At 35.4% G+C, this 14,847-nt stretch overlaps 1 pseudogene; it reads right to left on the bottom strand.

The window, feature by feature from the left end:
- Positions 1-4,724: 4,724 nt before the first annotated feature.
- On the bottom strand, positions 4,725-5,973 carry LOC140522264 (COP9 signalosome complex subunit 4 pseudogene; annotated as a pseudogene).
- Positions 5,974-14,847: the final 8,874 nt, after the last annotated feature.

Here is a 14,847-nt window from a genome sequence, read left to right as displayed (position 1 = left end):
AGCATTTGGTATTTGTACCTGGAGCCACTACAGTTTGCTGGGTAAGTGGGTAACATGGTCAGACCTTCATTTTAGGAAAATCACTTTAGTGGCTGAATGGAGGATGAATTGAATGGGAAGAGACCTGAAGCAGGCAGACCCGCTAGCAGGCTATTGCAATAGTCCAGGCATGAGGTGAAGAGAGGCCTTCACCAGAGTGGTGGCAGATTCAGAGAGGAGAAAGGAGAATATTAGAAAGATGTTACAAAGATGAAATTGACAAGCCTTGGCAATAGATTGGCTATGGGGGGTTAGAGACAGTTAGGAATCCAGGATGATTCCTAGGTTGTGAGCCTGAGGGACTAGGAGGATGGTGTTGCCCTCTATAGTAACAGGGAAGGCAGGAGCCAGAGAAAGTTTAGAGGGAAGGACATTAAGTTCATTCAGTTTTTGGACATGTTGAGTTTAAGATGTCCACTGGACATCTAGATCAAGATGCTTGAAAGGCAGTTGGAACGTGAAATTGGAGGTCAGCAGAAAGATTGGGACAGGAAAGGTAGTTTTGAGAATCATTAGCATAGAGATGGTTAATTAAATTCCTGGAAGCTGATGAGATCACCAAGTGAAGTAGTATAAAGAGAGAAGACCGCCCAGGTCAGAACCTCAGGGACACATACAGTTAGAGAGTATGATCTGCAAACTTATATATACACACATGATTTTCCTAACTTATTGATGATTCTTTACCCAGCCGTTTCCAAGAGGTCTTGAAAAGTCAGACTACAGTTATTTACTTAGAAAACCTCAGAGGCTCAGCAAAGAAACTAATTTAACTAGTAGCACTAATAAAGTGACAGAATGTAAAATAAATTCATAAATATTGCTAACATTTCTATGTAACAACAACAAAATCTATGAGAAAATAATAGAAAGAGAAAGTCCTCTACAAATAATTACAAAGTACATAAAAATATACGGCAGTCAATCTACAAAGACATATAAATGCAATTATAAATAATATTTAAAACAAATAAATATTTATTAAAAATAAATAAATAAAATTGAAGATATATTCATTTTTATGGGTGAGTTCCATTGTATGATAAAAATGACAATACTACCCAAATTGTCACAAACTTAATGCTATACTAATCAAACTAATAAAAGAGTACTTTATATAGAGCTAAACAAAGTGATAACAAAATTTATTTGAATTAAAAAAGGTTTAAAAACTCAAAAAAGCAATGAAAACAAGTAGGAATGAAGGAAAAATAACATTTCTGGTTTTCAAATTATAAAGTAATAACTAAAACTGATTAAAAATAGAAAATTAGATATTTGAAGAAGAATAATAAAAATATACTCAATAACTCAATGTTTTATAAATCTAAGATAATTTAGATTTTTCCATGTTTATCACCAAGGTCAAACTTGAGGGAGAACCCGCTATTTGACAAGAAGTGAAGGGCAAACTGCAAAGTAGTTAGACTGAAATCAGGATTAGGCCAATAATTTATACTAACTGACATTAAAAAAGCTCAAAATGGATATACAAGCTAAACATAAAAGACCCTGTCATTAAAAAACATTGGGAAGGAATGGGATCAGGGCATATTGCAGCTATGGCTAGGGGGGAAAATTCTTAAATAAGGGATAGAGGAAATCACAAAAGATAAGGTATAAAATTTCAATTACATGAAATTGAAAAGCTTTTGTAGGAAGAATATCAATGTAGCTAGAGATGGGAGCTATAAGAAGGGAGACTATCTATTAGGAGGAAAATGTTAAATATCTCTGATATTCAAGATATACCTACAAGAGATGAAAACAAATGCACAAAACTAAAAACCATTCATTGCCTAGTGGTAAAGTGATCAAATGATGAGAACAAATATGTCTCATCTGCTGTGTTTTTTCCTGGTTTATGTATCAAAACCACATTTCTATAGTAGAATATCAGAAGGGGGTCTTTTGTTATTATTACAAATAGCTTGTGTAATATTAGAATGAATTGTTCTTTGAATGTTTGATAGAGTTCACTTGTAAATTCATTTGCTCCTGGAATGTTTTTTTCCTTTGGGACTCATTTAGTTTAATTTCTTTTTCTGATATTGGGCTATTTAAGTAATCTATTTATTCTTTGATTAATCTGGATATTTTGTAATTTGGTTAAATATTCATTTTTTTCCTCTGTAACTTCTGTTAGCATATAATTGGGCAAAATAGATTCTGGTAATTTCCTTTATTATTTTTCAAATTTTTAAAGTTTTCCTTTTCAATTTTGGATAGGAATAATTTAGTTTTCCATTTTCTTCTTAAAAATCAGGTTAGCTAATGGTTCATCTGTTTTTATTTATTCAAAAACAGCTCCTAATGTTTTTTTAAAATACTAATTCAGTGGCTCTCAATTTTGTTAATTTCTTCTTTAATTTTCAGAATTTCTATTTTGTTACTTAGTTGGATTTTTAAATTTGTTATTCAGATTTTTTAAACTGCATGCCCAATTAATTGATTTGTTTTTCTGCGAGCATATTTTTGGACAAAAAGGCTTTTCCTAGAGAATTGGATTAAGGCTTGTGTCTTTCTAAAATTTTTAAATTCATTTTGAACTTAAGTAAATAAAGGCAAACAAATAGCTTGTATGTAATATGTATGTAGCACAATCTAAAAAGTGGATCCACTATAAAACCGTGAATTTACATTTCATCCTTAAAAAAAAACCTATATAAGTACTACTTATCATTTTGAAAGCTACTTTGCTTTCTGTGCTTCCTTCCACATTTTCTTTTATTCTCTGCTGTACACTTTTCATATTTTTTCTTCCCCTTCTCCTGCCCTAGAGGTGGCTACTAATAGCCACTAATATGTATATATATAATATATATGCGTGTATATATATATTATATATATGTATGTATATATATATATATATATATGTAAAACAGTACTATACATACTTCTATTTATCATGTTCTTTCTCTGGAGTCAGATAGCATCTTCCATCATAGATCCTTAGTCACTCAAAGTTGTTCATAAAGCAATATTGCTGTTACTGTATACAACCTTCTTGGTTCTGCTCATTTCCCTCTTCATTATTTCATGCAAGTCTTTCCATGTTTTTCTAAAATCAATGAGTTTATACTTTCTTATAGCACAGTAATATTCCATCACAATTTGTTTAGCCATTCAACAATTGATGGGTATCCCTGCATTTTCCAGTTCTTTGCCACAACAAAGAGAGTTGCTATAAATATTTTAGAGCCTATAGGTATTTTTCCTTTTTCCCTAATCTTCTTGGGAAAGAGACCTAATTGTGGTATTGTTGGGCCAAAGGGTGTAGGCGCTCTAATAACTCTTTGGGCATAATTCTAGATTGCTGTCCAAAATAGTTAGATTAATTCACAGTTCCACCAATGGTGAATTGGTGAGCCATTTTTTCCACATCCCCTTCAACATTTGTTTCTTTCCCTTTCTATTATTTTAGCCAATCTGATAGGTGTAAAGTGATATCTCAAGGTTGTTTAATTTGCATTTCTGTCATCAATAATGATTTAGAGTATTTTTTCAAATGACTATAGATTGTTTTGAGGCTTGTATCTTAAGATAGAATAATTATTGTTAACATCATTGTCTCTCTGCTTACCTAGACCTATCCTTTTCCTGTGAGAAAGGATTAAGATATTGATAAAACGGATAGGCCCATTTGTATAAGTATACCTCAAGGAATGAGGTGAATGGTTTAGGTTACTTGGTTACTCAATAATTCTGATTGTCAACCCAGAATTGTATTGTTACATATCCTGTTTTTTTTTCCCCTCAGAATTCCTATAAATGTTACCTAAAATTGTCTTGGGACAGCAAGTCATGTTGAGGAGAAACTCTGCCAATCTGGACATATCTCTCCAAGCTAGAAATAGATTTGATATAGAATAAAGCTAGAATAAAATTGTTTCTAACTTAATTTTAGCCTAAATTGCAAAGTATAGTATCAGTATTAAATTTTTTTTGACACTTTTGTTGATTTACATAATTGGAGACACAAAATTTCCCCTCAGAATTGCTTTAATTGCATATCAAAATTTTGATATATTGTCTCATTATTTTCTTTTATGAAATTATCTATTGCTTCTATAATGTGTTCTTTGACTCATCAGTTCTTTGGAATTATGTTATTTAGTCTCCAATTACTTTTTCCTTAAAGCCCTTTATTGAATGTAATTATTGCATCATGATCAGTAACTGATATATTTAGTATTTCTGCTTTTCTGCACTTTTTTGGATGAGGTCTTTATGCCCTAATATCTGGTCAATTTTTGTACAAATGCCTTATATGACCGACAAGTATGTAAATTCATTTCAGTATATTCAATAATTGTCAGAGATCTATCATTACCAATTTTTTTTTTGGCTCATTCCCCTCTTTATTGGAACATCTGAGAGGAATAAAGCATATATACAACATACCACAAGGTAAAGAACTAAAACAAATCTTTTCAGTCACAGAGATTTCACTCCATCACTTTAAACAAACACCTTTAAAACTACTGAATGAGTCTGAGAGACAGACGCCCACCAAACAGGGGGACCAAGGATCTAGAAATTTTAAAGTGTTCGTTCACCCCATCTCCTCTTCAGCAATACTTCTTTAAATAGATTCTGGTGTAAGAGGGCATGTAAATGTGGAGGGTCAGAATACCGATTCTTTGGAGTTGTAGTGAAAGTAATCTGCATAACAAATGAGACCAGGTAGAAGCCATCCAGTTAGTGTGGAGTCACTGTGCCATCTGGGCTTCCATGGCCTGGGCCGTCCACTCTGGCGCTGTCTGACTTATCTTCTCCAAAAGGTTATTCACTTGGAAACAAAGTGATTGAATCTGTTAGTCCCATGTTGGCAAAGCCTCATGGGTTTCAAAATGAATTATTCCATCAATCTGATCGATAAACCCATTGATATGACCTTCTGTAATCATCTGAGATGCTATCTTTTCTGCCTTAGCTGCAGGGATCTCTAACAGAGCTCTAAGCTCTTCAAAAATAATATTATTATATACCTTGCTTGCAGACAACAAATTGTGTTCAATGACAGCTCTGTCCAAGGTGCTGGAACCATCAGCCCTAGTTGCCTTTTGGTGAGGCATCAGCATAGTAGCAAATTCTTGAAGCTGGTTTCCTCTGATAATTCTATCCAGATACATTTTCTCCAGGATTCCGTAGGCTGCAAGCTGCTGACACCTTTCATCCTTAAAAAGAGTGGCTAGCATTCGAGAGCGCTGTTGTCCTGATGATGCCAAGATGGTGCAAAGCATGTTTTAAGGCCTCTAGTCTCTCACTTTCATGGATTATCGTCTTATATGACAGTTCATTGTATCTCTGGGCGGCTTCAATGAACTTTCTTCTATAATCAAGAACACAAGCACAGCACACCTTGTAGTGGATCTGCAGTTGTTCATTGGTGGATTCGTTCTGGAGCAAGGAAGCTCGGTTGATATAAGCCTCTGCCTGCACGGGGTCATCATCCTCCAGATATAGCTGGGCAATGTTCAGATGAGTCTCCAATTTATAATCCACATTGTACTGCTTTTGTCCTGTCTCCAAGGGAATTCCCACCAACGCTTGAGCTGCATTTCTCCAGTCTTCTTCTTCTTCATATATTGATGCAAGATGCTGCCTTATTGAAGCAACCTTCTCTTCAAATGAAATGACTCTGGGCTGGATCTTTTCCAAGGTGAAATGGTAGATTTCTTTGGCTGTGCTGTCAGTCAGATTAGGTAGGTGTGTGCAGAAATCCGTCAGCAGCTGCCGAGAGATCACTAGACTGACATTCTCATTTACCATTGCTTCTACAAAGACTTTTAAAGCCTCAAGCTGTTCTGTCCCAGGCAACTGAATGGCTTTTTCCAATATCTGCCGATACTTGCCAGCCAGGAGCTTGTGAGATCTGCTCGAGTTCATCAGCTGGCTCAAGTCCTGTTGCACCACTGCCACCATCTTCGCTCCCGGCCCCTATCATTACTAATTTTTCTAAAGTTCTGTTTAAGTCCTTAACTTCTTTCCTATTTATTTATTTATTAGATTTGTCTAGGTTTGGAAAGGGACACTGTAAAGACATCCTCCCCCCCCCTATAATAGTTTTGATATCTTTCTGATATTTAATCTTCCTTTGGCTAGATTACCTTTTTCTGTAAGTATTTAAGTCCCTTTCCTTTTTAAGTAAATTTTCTTATATAAGTGGATTTCCTTTAAGTATTTAGATTTTATTTTATAGATGCATATATGTTAAGTATTGATACTGATTTGCTATCTCTGATGCCTTTAATGGTAATGTAATTTTACTGTTTATCTCTTTTTATCTGAGTTATATTCACTGTAGCTCTATCTGAAATTATGATCCCTATTCCTATTTACTGAACTCAGTTTAAGCATAATTGATGTTGCTCCACCTCCTCGCTTCTCAACTTTCTGTTAATCTTTGTGTTTCAGTTGTGTTTCTTATAGTCAATTGTATTGTCAGATTCTGCTTTCTAATCCACTATGCTCTCTTCTTTCATTTTATGGGTGAATTAATCCCATTCACATTCAGAGTTATGATTGCTAATTGTGTATTTCCCTCCATTCTGTCTCCTTGTATTTTTTCCTCTCTTTGCTCCCCCCACCCTCTTTAGAAAGAATAAAGTGATAGAAGAGAAAGAGTTTGCCTGTTACTTGTGATCTTATAAATGAAACATTCTCTTTTCTCTTTGTTGCAGTTCTTCTCTTCTCCTTACTCTGTTCTAATCCCAGATGTTATTTTTTCTTTCCTTTCTATTTTCCATTCCAGTTCCTCCCTTGAACATGCAAGTAATATAGCTTATGACTCTTCCCTTACCTATTCTGCCCTCCCTCTTAGAAACCTCATGTCCCTTCCTGTTTCCCTTCTGAGTTTAATATATTTCTACAAAATCTGTATGTGCCATTGTGTTCAATCCTTCTTTATCTGATTTAGATTAAAGTGAAGTTCATGTGATAATCATTCTTTTCCATGACCATATACTCATCATGTTATATATCTTTATTATGCAATAGTGAATTTTTTCCCCTTCCTTCATTTTTCCCCAATATAGTCCCCTGTCCCTTCCTTTTTTTGTCTTCTCCTAAGACTTAAAACATAACAAAACCACACCCAGATAACTCTCATTTTATCCTTTCTCTGTGACTATGAAAAACATTAGGGATCTAAGAAGACATTTGTTTCTTATTCCACTATTAACATGTACACAATTCATCACCAGATATTCCCTTTCAATTAAACAAATATGCATTTTTTCCATATTTCTTTTGGTGTGTGTATTTCCATTTCCAAATATCCACCCAGCTCTGACCCTTTCATCAGGAATGTTTGAAACTTCTCTATTCCATTAAAGATCTATCTCTTTTCCTATAGGATTTATATTAAGTTTTTTTCAGAAGGGCTATCTTTGGTTGTAAACTTTTGTCTCTTACCTTTTGGAATAACATATTCCAAGCTCTCCTCTGCTTTATAGTGGCAGCTACTAAGTTAATCAGTCAATCAATAAACATTTATTAAGTAATTGCTAAATTCTGGACACTGTGCTAAGTACTAGGAACACAAAGAAAAATAAAAGATAGTCTCTGCTCCCTGGGAACTCATAATCTTAATGGTACAGCCAATATACAGATAACTATGTACCAACAAGATATATAAAATAGAAATCAGAAATAATCAACAAGGGAAGACATTAGAATTAAAAGGGACTGGGAAACCTTCTTAGAAGGTGAGATTTAAGCTGGCACTTAAAGAAAGTCAGGGAAGGCAGGAGGCAGAAATGAGGAAGGAGAATGTTCCATAAATGGGAATTGACCAGTGAAAATGCCTGAAATTGAGAGATGGAATATCTTGTTCACATAATAGCCAGAAGGCTACATCACTGTAATGCAATATATGGTGGGAGAAGGGTGTCAGAAAACTGGAAAGGTAGTAGGGAGCCAGGTTGCAAAGGGCTTTGAACACTAAACAGAGGGTTTTATATTTAATCCTGGGAGCTACTGAAGTTTATTGAGGAAGAAAATTACATGATCAGACCTGTACTTTAGGAAGATCATTTCAAAAGCTGAGTGGTAGGTGGACTGGAGTGGGAGAGATGTGGTAGATAGACCAAACAAACAAGCTATTGCAGTAGTCCAGGTCTGACATGATAAATGTTTTCACCTCAGTGGTGGCATAGTTAGAAGAGGTGTGTGTCTGTTTGGCATGGGGGAGGAAAGAGAGGAAGCTGCGGTGAGAACTGTGATTACAGGGATGTTATAAGTAAAATTATTGGAGTAAGTCAACAGATCAGATGGGAGGGGGGTGAGAAAGAGTGAGGAATTAAGAATGCCATTTTGGTTATGAGTCAGTGTAAATGGGAAGATATTTGTAAGTTTGGAACCATGGAGCATTTAAGGGGAAAAAAGAGTTCAGTTTTGGACATATTGAGTTGAAGATATCTACAGGACATCCATTTTGAGATGTCTAATAGACAGTTGGAGATGTGGGACTGAGGGGCAGCAGGGAGGTTAAAACTAGATAAGTGGTGTGTAAACTTATCGTGGCTCCTCAGTATTTGATTTCTTTCTTTTTAACCATTTGTAGTATTTATTTGTTTATTTATTTATGTAACCTGGAAGCTGTGGGCTTTAGCTATGATGTTCCGAGGAATTTTCATTTTGGATTTTTTTTCTAGAGGTGACTGGTAGTTTCTATTTTTATTTGACCCTCTAGTTCCATGAGTTCTGGGCAGCTTTGAGTTATAATTTCCTGAAATAGGGTGTCCAGACTTTTTTTTTTTCTGATCATAGTTTTTTCAGATAGCCTGATAATTCTTAGATTATCTATCCTTGATTTGTTTTCCAGGTCAGTTGTTTTTGGTATTAATAGCTCTTAGATTTTCTTTTTTTTTTCCTTCAAATCCTTTGGTTTTGTTTTTATATTTCTTGTTATCTTACTGAGTTGTTGTTTACTCTTCAGCCTATTCTAAATTTCAAAGCATTCAGTTCTTGAATGGGGTTTTCCATTGTCCCATTTTAAGGTGCTGATTTTCCTTGTCATTATTCTCTTCCTAGATTTTCCATTCTGTATCTTTGTTTCATTTTCACCAGATACACCTGCAATATCTGTAGTAATCATTCCTACTTCCTTGCCATCTACAAACGTGCTTATGCCTTTACCACCTTTAAGAAACTCTCACTAGATCCCTACCATCCTCCTGTAAGTAATCTTCTATTTCTCTTCCAAACTTCTTGAAAAAGTCACCTACATTGACTGTCTCTCTTAACTCTCTTCTAAAGCCTCTGTAGCCTGATTTCTAGACTCACAATTCAATTGGAATTAATCTCTGCAAAGTTATCAATGATTTCTTAATTAACCAAATCTAATGGCCTTCTCTCAGCCCTTATTTTCTCTGAATCTTTTGATTCCTTGATTATCTTCTTCTGTTTTCTTTGCTGTGCTCTCTCCTCCTTCTCCTCCTTCCTGTCTGACTGCTACTTTTCAGTTTCCTTTGCTGATTTTTTTATTTATGTCACACAAGTTAACTATGAATATTTCTCAATACTCTTTCCTTGGCCCTCCTTCTCTCTTCCCTCTATGCTATCTCATTTGGAGATCTCATCAGCTTTCATGGGTTCAATTATCATCTTTTTGCAAATGATTCCAGATTTATACGCTGATCTCCATTTTCTTTCCTAAGCTATAATTACACATCATCAACTGATGTACTCATTATGCTTTCCCATAAACTATCCACTTATCTGAATTTTCCTATTAATACTGAAGGTACCACCGTCCTCCCAGTCATCCAGACTCGAAAGCTTGGTGTCATTTTTGACTTCTCACTCTCACTTACCCCACATATCAAGTCATTTGCAAATCTTATTGTTTCACAATATCTTTTTTCTTTTATTTTTTATTATTAATTTATTTTTCAGTTTTCTACAATCACTTTCATAAGGCTTAGGTTTTCTCCCCCTCCCTCCCCTCTCCCTCCTTAAGATAGCATGCAATCTTATATGGGTTCTACACTTACATTCTTATTAAACATATTTTCACATTAGTCATGTTGCATAGAAGAATTAAAGTGAATGGGAGAAACCATGAGAAAAATCCAAACAAAACAAAACATAACACAAGAGAAAAAATTCTGCATCATTCTGCATTCCAATACCATAGTTCTTTCTCTGGATGTGGATGGCATTTTGCCTCAAGAATCCTTTGGAATGTTTTAGATCCTTGCATTGCTGTGAAGGGCTAAGTCTACCAGAAAAATTCCTTGCACACTTGATTGTTACTGTATATAATGATCTCCTGGTTCTGCTCCTTTCACTCAGGATCAGTTTACATAAGTCCTTCCAGATCTCTCTGAAGTCTTCTTGTTCATCATTTCTTATAGCATAATAGTATTCCATTACATTCATATACCACAGCTTGTTCAGCCATTCCCCAGTTGATTGGCATGCCCTCAATTTCCAGTTCTTGGCCACCACAAAGAGAGCTGCTATAAATATTTTTGTACATTTTATGATCTCTTTGGGATACAGTCCTAGAACAATATTGCTGAATCAAAGGGTGTGCACATTTTTGTAACCCTTTGAGCATAGTTCCAAATTGCTCTCCAGAATGGTTGGATTAGCTCACAGCTCCACCAACAATGAATTAGTGTTCCCATTCTCCTACATCTTCTCCAACATTTATCATCTTCCTGTTTTGCCATGTTAGCCAGTCTGATATGTGTGATGTAGTATATCAGAGTTGTTTTGATTTGTGTCTAAATAGTGATTTAGAGCATTTTTTCATGTGACTGTAAGCTTTAATTTCTTTCTCTGAAAACTGTCTGTTCATATCCTTTAACCATTTATCAACTGGGGGATGACTTGTATTCTTGTACATTTGGCTCAGTTCTCTATATATTTTAGAAATGAGGCTTTTATCACAGACACTAGCTACAAAAATTCCTTCCCAGTTTTCTGTTTCCCTCCTAATCTTGGTGGCATTGGGTTTATTTATGCAAAAACTTTTCAATTTAAGGTAATCAAAATTATCTATTTTGCACTTCATAATGTTCTCTATCTCTTCTTGGTCATAAATTTCTCCATTTTACATAAATCTGACAAATACACTATTCTTGCTCCCCTAATTTGTTTATAATATCAGTCTTTATACCTAGATCTTGTATCCATTTGGACTTTATTTATGGTATCTGGCATTGGTCTATCCCCAGTTTCTGCCACACTGTTATCCAGTTTTCCAAGCAGTTTTTGTCGAACAGTGAGATCTTATCCCAGAAGCTGGGGTCCTTGGGTTTATCAAACAGTAGATTGCTATCTTCATTGACTACCTAACCTATTCCACTGGTCTACCCCTCTGTTTCTTAGCCAGTACCAAGTGGTTTTCATGATTGCTGCTTTCTAATAATATTTGAGATCTGGTAGGGCTAGGCCACCTTCTCTAGCATTTCTTTTCATTAATTTCCTTGATATCTGGACCTTTTGTTCTTCCAGATGAATTTTGATATTATTTTTTTCTAGCTCTAGAAAATATTTTTCTGGTAATTTGATTGGTATAGCACTGAATAAGTAGATTAATTTAGGTAGAACTGTCATCATTTTTATTATATTAGCTTGGCCTATCTACACGCAACTGATGTTTTTTCACTTACTTAGACCTCACTTTATTTGTGTGAAAAGTGTCTTGTAATTGTGTTCATATAATCCCTGGATTTGTTTTGGCAGGTAGACTCCTAAATATTTTATAGTATCTACCATAGCTTTAAATGGGATTTCTCTTTCTATCTCTTGCTGTTGGATTTTGTTAGTAATATATAGAAATGCAGATGTTTTATCTGGGTTTATTTTGTAACCTGCAACTTTGCCAAAGTTGTTTATTATTTCAAGTAGTTTTCTCTTGGATTCTCTAAATATATCATCATATCATCTGCATACCTTCACAATATCTTTTACATATGATCCCTTTTCTCTATTCAAATAGCAGATACCCTAGTTCAGGCCTACCTCACCTCTTGCTCGAGCAACGTCCTTTTAATTGGCATTCCTGCCTCGTTTCTCCTCTAATCCATCTTCTATACAGACACCAAAATGATTTTCATAAAGCAAAATCTGACCACATTACTGTGTTAATAAATGTCAGTGTCCATAAATTTCAATGGTTCTCTGTAAGAGGACAAACACACACACACACACACACACACACACACACACACACACGAAATGAAAAATAGTATGATTCAATCTGCATTCAGGCTCTATCAGTTCTTTCTCTGGAGGTGGATAGCATTTTGGAATTGTCTTGGATAGAGAATGAAGATTATAAAAATTTTCACAGCAAGTTTCTTTGATAAAGGCCTTATTTCTCAAATACATACTGAGTACAGAACTGAGTCAAATTTATAAAAGTAAGAGCTATTTCCCAGTAGATAGTGAAAGGATATAAACAGTCATTTCAGAAGAAAAATATTAAACGTGTCTAAAGTCATATAAAAAAATGCGCTAAATCACTATTGAGTAGAGAAATGCAAATTAACACAACTCTAACATACCATCTTGCAGCTATCGGATATGATAAATGCTGAAGAGGAGGAGGGGAAAAGTATACTAAGGACCTGATGGTAGAAAAGTGAACTGGTCCAACCATTCTGGAGAACCATTTGGAATTATGCCCAAAGGGCTATAAAACTGAACATACCCTTTGACTCATCAATACCACTTCTAGGGCTGTATCCCTAAGAGATCAAATAAAAAGGAAAAGGACCTATATGTACAAAAATATTTATAGCAACTCTTTTTGTGATGGGAAAAAATTGGAATCTGAGGGGATGCTCATCAGTTGGGGAATGGCTAAACAAGCTGAGACATATGACTGTGATGCGGTACTATTGTGCTCTAAGAAATGACAAAGGGGGTGGTTTTGGATTGATGCAAAGTGAAATGAGAAGAACTAGGAGACCACTGTGCACAGGACAGCAACATTATTAAGATGATTAAATGTGAAAGATGGGGCCACTCTGATCAGTACAATGATCCAGGGCAATTTTTAAAAATTCATAGTAAAAAAATGCAATTCACCTCTAGAAAGAGAATTAATGAACTCTTGAGTCCAAATTGAAGTATAATTTTTTCACTTTATTTTTCTTGCTCTTTTTAGGAAATATGATTAATATGGAAATATGTTTTGCATGATTTCACATGTATAATTGACATCCCATTGCTTGCCTCCTCAGTGGGTGTGGGAGGGATGAAGAGAATTTGGAACTCAAAATTTTAAAAGAATATTAAAAGTAAATAATATAATTTGAAAATGGAAAAAATAAAGATGTATGTATGTATGTGTATACACACATATACACATACATACTTATATACATACATACACACACATACTTCCAACATCTCCACCCCAGCACTTTGGGAGGGAAAACAATCCTGCTTACACCTTCTTTTTTCTCAGGGAAAGAAAGGTGGATTAGGTTCATATATATTCTGTTTCTATACAGCAAAGTTCCACCAAATTTAGCTCTAGCTCCAGGCTCTGGGTACTCCTCACCTTCTGCAGCTATGACAAATGAAACAGACAAAAACCCAAGCTTGATTCTCAGTCACATGACCTAAAGTGAGAGGAAGATGGTAAACCTTCCAGCATGGTGCTCCTGCTGTGTGGGTAAGAAGACTTCACCCCTTGATGCTTTCAGAATGAGACAAGACTGTCCCAAGCTGGTAGTTTTAAAATTATGTAGCCAGTGGTCAGAAGCTGCTCCCACCCAATTACCCATGGTAGGAGAATGCAGAATGTCATCTTCCAGAATCATGCCCCTGCTGCCTCCCATATTAGATACTACCTCCATTTTAGGCAATCTGGGCCTTTGCGAGCTCTATTACACTATTTTTTTAATATTTAATTTAAATTTTATTTTTCTCAATTACATGTACATAAAAATTTTTAGCATTCTTTTTTAGATTTTGAGTTCCATATTCTCTTCCTCCCTTTCCCCTTCCCCTTCCCAAACTCTGAGAAGGCAACCAATTTGATACAGAAAATATATATACAGTCATACAAAACATTTCCATATTAGTCATGTTGCAGAAGAAAACGCAGACCAAAAAAACCGTAGAATAATAAAGTAAAAAAAGTATGCTTCAATCTGCACTCAGACTCTATCAGTTCTTTCATTGGAGGTGGACTGCATCCTGTTACACTATTAATGTAAAACCAAAAAGGTCAGACTTCTGGATTGAATCAAGTCCTTAATCCATTTGAGAGAAAGGAGTAAAGAGCTTTTGATCCAATGGTTAAAATTAGATGATGACACACAGAAACCATACTGTGATTGAACCATATTATGAATGAATTAGAAACACCCCTGGACCTATGGCTATTAGAGAAGAGATTTGAGCAGAAAGGCAGTCAAGATTCTGGAAGGCTTGGAGGAAGTGAAGCCCTTACCACTTTACCAGAGGACAACAAAGGGATAGTGTCAAATCTGCCTCTCCCCCACCCCAACCTCATTGACTATGTCATCAAAGAGACTGGGCCAATAATAAACAATGTTTCCAGTGAGGAGATGAGAGGATCAACAGCTAAAGCCACTGAGAAAAGGGTGGGGTTAAGTACAACTTGTGTTTGTCCTTCATTCTCGAAGAGGACCATGACATCAAGATGATGACATGACTTGCAGTTGACTTTGATTTGAGTGAGGAAGGGGTGTGCAAGGTCATTCTACAAAGGCATTGACCTCCAGAGCAGAGATCTGTACCTTAGGGGAACTTCATGAGGATTTCAAGGAGAGAGAAAAGGACTTCTAATAATCTGGAGCTGTGAGTTTA

Source organism: Notamacropus eugenii, chromosome 2 (assembly GCF_028372415.1).
Source record: "Notamacropus eugenii isolate mMacEug1 chromosome 2, mMacEug1.pri_v2, whole genome shotgun sequence".
Taxonomy (NCBI): domain Eukaryota; kingdom Metazoa; phylum Chordata; class Mammalia; order Diprotodontia; family Macropodidae; genus Notamacropus; species Notamacropus eugenii.
This window is presented reverse-complemented; position numbering and strand designations above follow the sequence as displayed.